The following is a 10,084-nucleotide window of genomic DNA, read 5'->3' on the forward strand; positions in this document are numbered from 1 at the left end:
GCTCTGCCTACCCCTTAATGGGATACAGGCGTGACTGTATGTATATATGTACGTTATAAACTGCTTCCATAGTTTAATCACAGAATATATAATAGTGTTTAATTTCATAACTGTCGCGCTAAGCGAAAACAATATTAATGTAACCTTGAATTCCAACAAAAAAATGCACAGTTTTGGGGTGGAAACAGGTGACAGGTGAGGGGACAAATTTAAACATTACCTACGCGTATTTACTAGGAAACAAAATGTACACCCTACAATTCTAAAATACAACTGGAAAATGTGCACACTCGATTTATATTCAAAAACGTTATTAACTTAACTGCCCTGTCTAAAAATTCTTCCTCAAGTGCCTATTTACGAACGTATTATCAATAGTAACGTCCAACTTAATGGCCTATCAACCGGTATCGGTTGTAATCGTGCTATTAGGCAACGCTCTTTTTACAAAGTCACAACGATACGAATGTTTTTAATATCAACGTATATATAAGGATTGGACATCACGAAAATCAACAGAGCAGAATAGTGACTAGGAGTAGTTACTACTACTGTAATTAACAAAATGGTGTTATTCACGGCATTGACATTGGCAGCCGCTGTGGTTGTACTTTTATACTATCACTTCACAAGAACATTCTCTTACTGGAAGGACCGAAATGTTCCCGGACCGAAACCTATACCTTTTTTGGAAACGTTTATGATTCTACTGTGAGATCCTGCACAACTGGCGCAGTTTTTAAAAAGATATACGAAAACTATCCAAATGAGAAAGTAGTGGGGGTATTCAGGATGACAAGTCCAACGCTCTTGGTGCGAGACCTCAACATTTTAAAGCACATTTTCATCAAAGACTTTGACAATTTTGCGGATCGAGGCTTAGAGTTCAGCAAGAAAAGTCTAGGACAAAACCTGTTTCACTCCGACGGGACCACATGGCGAGGACTAAGAAGCCGATTTTCACCTATATTCACAAATTCAAAACTGAAAAATATGATGCATCTGCTCAACGATCGAGGTGACAAGTTCGTCGATTACTTAATCGACAGTGTAGCGAAGTCACCCGAGCACAATCTCCATGCCCTGGTGCAGAAGTACACGATGTCCACGATAACTGCCTGCGCCTTCGGTCTTGATATAGACACTCTTCGTGGAGATATTGATTCTTTAAAAAGAATCGACAAGTTAATTTTCACCCCTAATTTTGCCACCGAGTTGGACATGTTGTACCCTGGTATCCTTACAAAGTTAAATATGTCCGCATTCCCGGCTGCCGTTACAAGTTTCTTTAACAAACTGGTCGAGAGTGTGACTCTTCAAAGAAATGGGATGCCGACAAATAGAAAAGACTTCATGGATTTAATATTAGAAATGAAGAATGAAAAACGAGTTGAAATAACGAAAAAGTATAGTGATGAAAAAACCAATACGATTGAGATAACTGCTGATGTCATAGCAGGTCAAGCTTTTGTGTTTTATGCTGCCGGTTATGAGACTACGGCTTCAACCATGGGCTTCTTGTTGTATCACTTAGCATTGGACACTCAAATACAGGATAGATTAAGAACGGAGATAGATGAATACCTAAAGAGACATAACAACAAAATAGAACTGGACACTTTAAATGAGTTACAATATTTAGATCAAGTTTTCAGTGAGACTCTCAGGATGTACCCGATAGTGGACACATTACAACGGAGGGCTCTAAACGATTACCATTTGCCGGGAACGGACGTTAAAGTAGAGAAAGGTAAACTTGTGTTCGCTTCTGTTTGGGCTATTCACCACGACGAGAAATACTACCCAGAACCGGAAAAGTTTGATCCCGAGAGATTTTCGCCGGAGAACGTAGCTGCCAGGGATACCATGGCATATTTACCGTTCGGCCAAGGACCGCGGCATTGCATAGGTAAATATAATAAATATTAATAGAGTTCAATCACTAAACATAAAATGCTTGCTTAGATTCCCATTGCGTGCTGTCTGCGCCTTTGCTCCAACTTTATTGAGTCATCAGGAACATAGTACTTACAAGTATTTGTGCATATAACATACAAAAATAATAAAAAATGAAAGTTTACTGCCATATTGGGTCAGTGGATGTAAACTTTTAAGGAAGTTGCAAGATTTTTTTAAATATTTTGTTTTGCAGGATATACGAAAAAGTACAACAAAAATTTATACCACCTTATTTTTTTCAGGAATGCGCTTTGCCCACGTCCAGTCCAGGGTGTGCATCATCAGACTTCTATCGAAATTTCGTCTGGAGGCAAACAAGAACACCGTCCGCTCGTTGACCTACAGCGCATACCGAGTTGTCATTGCGCCTAAGGAAGAAATCTCCGTGAACATCTATCCGCGGTAGGACCTTTATAGACTCACCCGTGTATTTCTATAACCTATCCACAAAATTAAAATTTTGAAAAAACCCCTGACCGCGACATAGTGGACCGATTTTCATGAAACATGGCTAAGAACACTCCCGACTACTCAGCTTTCAAAAAAAAAAAACCAAATCTAAATCAGTTCATCCGTTCGGGAGCTACGATGCCACACACAGACACACACACACAGACAGACAGACGAAGAGACAGACACGTTACGGGATAGCATAGGGAACTGCTCAAGTTTTAGTGCCACTTTTAGGAACTAAAGAAAGCTAAATTGTGATATTCGAGTCGGTTGCCACTGTTGCTCCCCCTTGCACAAACTGGAGAAAATTTTAAAATGTCCTCATTTCAACCCCTTTTGTTTTTTATAAATGAGTGAGTTTATAGTACTTATTTTTACTGTATTATGACTTTATTGGAGATAATTATAATTAACTGTGTGATTATGGTATAAATAACAATTTAAAATCCTGTATTTCTGAAAATATATTTTAGACAGGTACTTTTTAGATAACATATGAAAAAGATGTAAAAATTGAACATCTACCTAGGGTAGAACCTGCAATATTTATAAATGAAATTGTAAAAATATTTTTTTTATTTCTAGTGGGTTTTTGTAAATATTGTTCTAATTAAGTATTTGTTATATTTTGTATATTTCATAAAAAATAAAAATAAATTATTTAATTGTACATAGTTTATGTAATTTTACTAGTTATATAAGTTCCTTGGTTTTTAAAGTTAAAGTACAACGGGGCAAATATGACTGCAGGAAATTGCAAACTAATCGAAATATGGATCTTCCATAATTTTCATTATTTACTATATAGTATGCGTCCAGATATATAGATACATTGAAAAATATATCTTTATTCATACCCACAACATTACGTACTTGAACGATATAAGTAGGTATAGATTAATTAACGATATAGGTAGTTGACAAAAAAAAACATAAGATGTATAATATTGATATTATATATCTTATTTGCGAAGAATGGCACTGAAGCTTTAGTAGTTTCATGTGTTCTGCCTACCCCTTTATGGGATACAGGCGTGATTGTATGATTGTATGATATTTAAGAAAAAAAAACCGCCGCTTTTGTGGTTCTGGTGAAAGGTACTTCCGAATGTTGGATTATGTAGATATGTGTAGGTATTTTTCAAAACTGCTTTTAATGTAAATCTTTGATTATTTGATGGAAACAAAACTGAATACGTATACCGTTAAGGTTTGAAGAGTTTCCTTAATTCCTCATGAATCCGATAACCGATTATAAGAAATCGAGCTTGACAAAATTTGAAAACTCAATATATAACAAAGAGTCTTCATCAGCAGTTCCACTGCACCAAATGTCACTGTTCTGGCCGTAAGTGCATGATGTTCTTATAAAAATACCAAAGTCACTATAAGTGTGCCGTTCAGATTTGAGGAGTTCCGTTCTGATCATCATCAGAAGTTCCACTGCACCAAATGTCACTGTTCTGAAAGTAAACGCAAGCTGTTTTTGTAAAAATACCAAAGTCATTATAAGCGTGCCGTTCAGATTTGACGAATTCCCTCGATTTCTCCAGGATCCCATCATCAAAACTGGGTTCTGATAAAAATGGGACCAATCTATATGCATTTACATTCAATCAAAAATATATTTTCTAAATCGGTCCAGTAACGACGGAGATATCGTGGAACAAACATAAAAAAAAAACACATACAGACGAATTGAGAACCACCTTGCTTGAGATTTGGGGCGGCGGTTAAAAATAAGAGACCAACTAATAACTAGGGTCACTATAAGCCATCTGTCGTGGCAAAGAAAAGGCGTTGGCTCAACACTGTGATATGGTAAGACAGGTCGCTGGTATGCCAGTAGCTTAGATAATAATAAATTAATAGTTTAAAAAACACTATAAAACACGCTTTTATAAATGCACGTAAAAGCCAAAAATAAATTATGGATCGTTCAAGTTGTCTCTATTTGTGAGCTGAAGTTTAAAAACTATGTGCTTTTAATTATAATATTTGATTGTAAAAGCGTGGGGCGCTGGAACAGGAAAGACTTTTTGTATAACTTGCTGATAAATCAAATTATGCTATGCTACGGGAAGGAGGTTACACAGATTGACGCGCTAACTGGAGTTGCAGCATGACTAGTAGGTTCTACATTAAACAGTCAAATCAATTAAAAGTCAGTGTTCAAAGTAGGTACCAGTTCGTCGAACTCAGACAAAATATGCGCTAGTAGCGAGGAGAGTCGACAGTCACCGACACTTAGAACGCCGCTTTTTTCCGGTAATCAAAGTACAAAAGGGGAAAGTGTCTACAGTGACAGGATGCAGAGTTCTTGTTCGTGGACGAGATATCTTTGGTTCTTTTTGGTAACCCTTAGGCGGCATATGTAAACGTTATGTTCTTATGCAACTTCATTCGCCAGGAAGTTCGGATTAGTATTTGTTTACAAGAAAGTCTTTCCTGTTCCAGCGCCCCACGCTTTTACAATCAAATATTATAATTAAAAGCACATAGTTTTTAAACTTCAGCTCACAAATAGAGACAACTTGAACGATCCATAATTTATTTTTGGCTTTTACGTGCATTTATAAAAGCGTGTTTTATAGTGTTTTTTAAACTATTAATTTATTTTATACTTTTTAGTCATTAATAATGAAATACTTTTAACATTTATACATAAATTTATTTCAAGTAGGCGGATTTTACATGCCATTTGTGGCTTAACGTGTACTTATTGCTAATCGCTACTTAATAATAACCAGCGGCTACCTTCTTATTACGGTATTATCATATAAAGCTCTTAAGGGTCACAGGAAAACCATTACCCTACTTATTTTAAATACAACGTTGATCTTTCTTTTATGCGGAGGGCTTCGCCCCCCGAGCCCCCCTTTGTTTGCTCTGAAATGTTACAAGAAAACGCTAACCCAACTTATTTTAAATACTACGTTAATCTTTATTTTATGCGAGGGGCTTCGCCCCCCGAGCCCCCCTTTGTTTGCTCTTAAAGGTCACAAGAAAACGCTAACCCCACTTATCTTAAATACAACGTTGATCTTTTTTTTATGCGGGGGGCTTCGCCCCCCGAGCCGCCCTTTGTTTGCTCTGAAAGGTCACAAGAAAACGCTATCCCAACTTATTTTAAATACTACGTTAATCTTTCTTTTATGGGGGCTTCGCCCCCCGAGCCCCCCTTTGTTTGCTCTTAAAGGTCACAAGAAAACGCTAACCCAACTTATCTTAAATACTACGTTGATCTTTCTTTTATGCGGTGGGCTTCGCCCCCAGAGCCCCCCTTTGTTTGCTCTGAAAGGTCACAAGAAAACGCTATCCCAACTTATTTTAAATACTACGTTAATCTTTATTTTAGCCCCCCGAGCCCTTTTCTCCGAGCCCCCCTTTGTTTGCTCTTAAAGGTCACAAGAAAACGCTAACCCAACTGATCTAAAACACTACATTGATCTTTCTTGCATGCGGGGGCTTCGCCCCCCGAGCCCCCCTTTGTTTGCTCTGAAAGGTCACAAGAAAACGCTATCCCAACTTATTTTAAATACTACGTTAATCTTTCTTTCATGCGGGGGGCTTCGCCCCCTTTGTTTGCTCTTAAAGGTCACAAGAAAATGCTATCCCAACTTATCTTAAATACTACGTTGATCTTTCTTTCATGCGGGGGCTTCGCCCCCCGAGCCCCCCTTTGTTTGCTCTTAAAGGTCACAAGAAAACGCTAACCCAACTTATCTTAAATACTACGTTGATCTTTCTTTTATGCGGTGGGCTTCGCCCCCCGAGCCCCCCTTTGTTTGCTCTGAAAGATCACAAGAAAACGCTATCCCGACTTATTTTAAATACTACGTTAATCTTTCTTTTAGCCCCCCGAGCCCTTTTCTCCGAGCCCCCCTTTGTTTGCTCTGAAATGTTACAAGAAAACGCTAACCCAACTTATTTTAAATACTACGTTAATCTTTTTTTATGCGAGGGGCTCCGCCCCCCGAGCCCCCCTTTGTTTGCTCTTACAGGTCACAAGAAAACGCTAACCCAACTGATCTAAAATACTACATTGATCTTTCTTTCATGCGGGGGGCTTCTCCCCCCGAGCTCCCCTTTGTTTGCTCTTAAAGCTCACAAGAAAACGCTTACCCAACTGATCTTAAATACTACGTTGATCTTTCTTTCATGCGAGGGGCTTCGCCCCCCGAGCCCCCCTTTGTTTGCTCTTAAAGGTCACAAGAAAACGCTAACCCAACTTATTCTAAAAACTACGTTGATCTTTCTTTCATGCGGGGGGCTTCGCCCTCCGAGCCCCCCTTTGTTTGCTCTTAAAGGTCACAAGAAAACGCTAACCCAACTTATTTTAAATACTACGTTAATGTTTCTTTTATGCGGGGGGCTTCGCCCACCGAGCCCCCCTTTGTTTGCTCTTAAAGGTCACAAGAAAACGCTAACCCAACTTATCTTAAATACAACGTTGATCTTTCTTTTATGCGGGGGGCTTCGCCCCCCGAGCCCCCCTTTGTTTGCTCTGAAAGGTCACAAGAAAACGCTATCCCAACTTATTTTAAATAGTACGTTAATCTTTCTTTTATGCGGGGGGCTTCGCACCCCGAGCCCCCCTTTGTTTGCTCTTAAAGGTCACAAGAAAACGCTAACCCAACTTATTTTAAATACTACGTTAATCTTTATTTTATGCAGGGGGCTTCGCCCCCCGAGCCCCCCTTTGTTTGCTCTTAAAGGTTACAAGAAAACGCTAACCCAACTTATTTTAAATACTACGTTAATCTTTCTTTTAGCCCCCCGAGCCCTTTTCTCCGAGCCCCCCTTTGTTTGCTCTTAAAGGTCACAAGAAAACGCTAACCCAACTGATCTAAAATACTATATTGATCTATCTTTCATGCGGGGGGCTTCGCCCCCCGAGCCCCCCTTTGTTTGCTCTTAAAGGTCACAAGAAAACGCTAACCCAACTTATCTTAAATACTACGTTGATCTTTCTTTTATGCGGTGGGCTTCGCCCCCCGAGCCCCCCTTTGTTTGCTCTGAAAGGTCACAAGAAAACGCTATCCCAACTTATTTTAAATACTACGTTAATCTTTCTTTTAGCCCCCCGAGCCCTTTTCTCCGAGCCCCCCTTTGTTTGCTCTGAAAAATCACAAGAAAACGCTATCCCGACTTATTTTAAATACTACGTTAATCTTTCTTTTAGCCCCCGAGCCCTTTTCTCCGAGCCCCCTTTGTTTGCTCTTAAAGGTCACAAGAAAACGCTAACCCAACTGATCTAAAATACTACATTGATCTTTCTTTCATGCGGGGGCTTCGCCCCCGAGCCCCCTTTGTTTGCTCTGAAAGGTCACAAGAAAACGCTATCCCAACTTATTTTAAATACTACGTTAATCTTTCTTTTAGCCCCCCGAGCCCTTTTCTCCGAGCCCCCTTTGTTTGCTCTTAAAGGTCACAAGAAAACGCTAACCCAACTGATCTAAAATACTACATTGATCTTTCTTTCATGCGGGGCTTCGCCCCCGAGCCCCCTTTGTTTGCTCTGAAAGGTCACAAGAAAACGCTATCCCAACTTATTTTAAATACTACGTTAATCTTTCTTTTATGCGGGGGGCTTCGCCCCCCGAGCCCCCCTTGTTTGCTCTTAAAGGTCACAAGAAAACGCTATCCCAACTTATCTTAAATACTACGTTGATCTTTCTTTCATGCGGGGGGCTTCGCCCCCCGAGCCCCCCTTTGTTTGCTCTTAAAGGTCACAAGAAAACGCTAACCCAACTTATCTTAAATACTACGTTGATCTTTCTTTTATGCGGTTGGCTTCGCCCCGCGAGCCCCCCTTTGTTTGCTCTTAAAGGTCACAAGAAAACGCTAACCCAACTTAACTTAAATACTTACGTTGATCTTTCTTTTATGCGGTGGGCTTCGCCCCCCGAGCCCCCCTTTGTTTGCTCTGAAAGGTCACAAGAAAACGCTATCCCAACTTATCTTAAATACTACGTTGATCTTTCTTTCATGCGGTGGGCTTCGCCCCCCGAGCCCCCCTTTGTTTGCTCTGAAAGGTCACAAGAAAACGCTATCCCAACTTATTTTAAATACTACGTTAATCTTTCTTTTATGCGGGGGCTTCGCCCCCCGAGCCCCCCATTGTTTGCTCTTAAAGGTCACAAGAAAACGCTAACCCAACTTATCTTAAATACTACGTTGATCTTTCTTTCATGCGGGGGGCTTCGCCCCCCGAGCCCCCCTTTGTTTGCTCTGAAAGGTCACAAGAAAACGCTATCCCTACTTATTCTTAATACTACGTTGATCTTTCTTTCTTGCGGTGGGCTTCGCCCCCCGAGCCCCCCTTTGTTTGCTCGGAAAGGTCACAAGAAAACGCTAACCCAACTTTTTTTAAATACTACGTTGATCTTTCTTTCATGCTTCCCCCCTCGAGCAGCCCCACCGCCCCCCCCATTTTCTGTTCTTATCTTCCGGCACCATCATCAGGCCTTGAAACCTAATCGTAGTCATAGTTCATTATAAGACTTTTCTAAGAAGCCCAAAAACAGCTATGATACGATGTTCCATCATGTAGTTCCAGTTCATATCTTCCGGCTCCATCATCAGACCTTGAAACCTAATCGTAGTCAAAGTTCATTACAAGACTTTTCTAAGAAGCCCAAAAACAGCTATGATACGATGTTCCATCATGTAGTTCCAGTTCATATCTTCCGGCTCCATCATCAGACCTTGAAACCTAATCGTAGTCAAAGTTCATTACAAGACTTTTCTAAGAAACCCAAAAACAGCTATGATACGATGTTCCATCATGTAGTTCCAGTTCATATCTTTCGGCTTCATCATCAGACCTTGAAACCTAATTGTAGTCAAAGTTCATTACAAGACTTTTCTAAGAAACCCAAAAACGGCTATGATACGATGTTCCATCATGTAGTTCCAGTTCATATCTTCCGACTCCATCATCAGATCAGCTCAACAGTACCATATTATTGTATTGTCATCGGAACTACATATAGCTGCCAATTTTCATTACGCTACGATCCTTGGAAGATGGTTAAATTAGCCTCCGCAGATTCCATTACATAGTTAGTTACATACACGACGACCTAATAAAAGCGTGTTAAAAATGAAACGCCTGTTTTAAAATGGTGCCGCAATATTATTTACCTCATAATGTACAATTTGCATCATTTTATTCCTATTTATGCCACTTTTGCAATAAAATTATGGTCATCATCCTTCTTGCGTTATCCCGGCATTTGCCACGGTTCATGGGAGCCTGGGGTTCGCTTTTGACAACTAATCCCAAGAGTTGGCGTAAGCGTTAGTTTTTACGAAAGCGACTGCCATCTGACCTTCCAACCCGAAGGGTAACTAGGCCTTATTGGAATTAGACTGGTTTCCTCGCGATGTTTTCCTTCACCGAAAAGCGTCTGACAAATATCAAATGACATTTCGCACTTAAGTTCAGAAAAACTCATTGGTACGAGCCGGGGTTTGAACCCGCGATCTCTGGATCGAAAGTCGCACGCTCTTACCGCTAGGCCACCAGCGCTTCTTGCATTTATGCAACTTGCTACTTTTGTAATAAAATTATGGTGTTGAGAGAAAACGAAATTGTGACATTGTAGTGACAGTTTGCCAGCCCATCGCGAAAGGCCGAAGCCGAAAGGCAAAAACCGCAAAAATG

At 40.2% G+C, this 10,084-nt stretch overlaps 1 pseudogene; it reads left to right on the forward strand.

The window, feature by feature from the left end:
• The first annotated feature begins 543 nt into the window (after window positions 1-543).
• LOC125233152 lies at window positions 544-2,978 on the forward strand (annotated as a pseudogene).
• The last annotated feature ends 7,106 nt before the right edge of the window (window positions 2,979-10,084 follow it).

Source organism: Leguminivora glycinivorella, chromosome 14 (assembly GCF_023078275.1).
Source record: "Leguminivora glycinivorella isolate SPB_JAAS2020 chromosome 14, LegGlyc_1.1, whole genome shotgun sequence".
Taxonomy (NCBI): domain Eukaryota; kingdom Metazoa; phylum Arthropoda; class Insecta; order Lepidoptera; family Tortricidae; genus Leguminivora; species Leguminivora glycinivorella.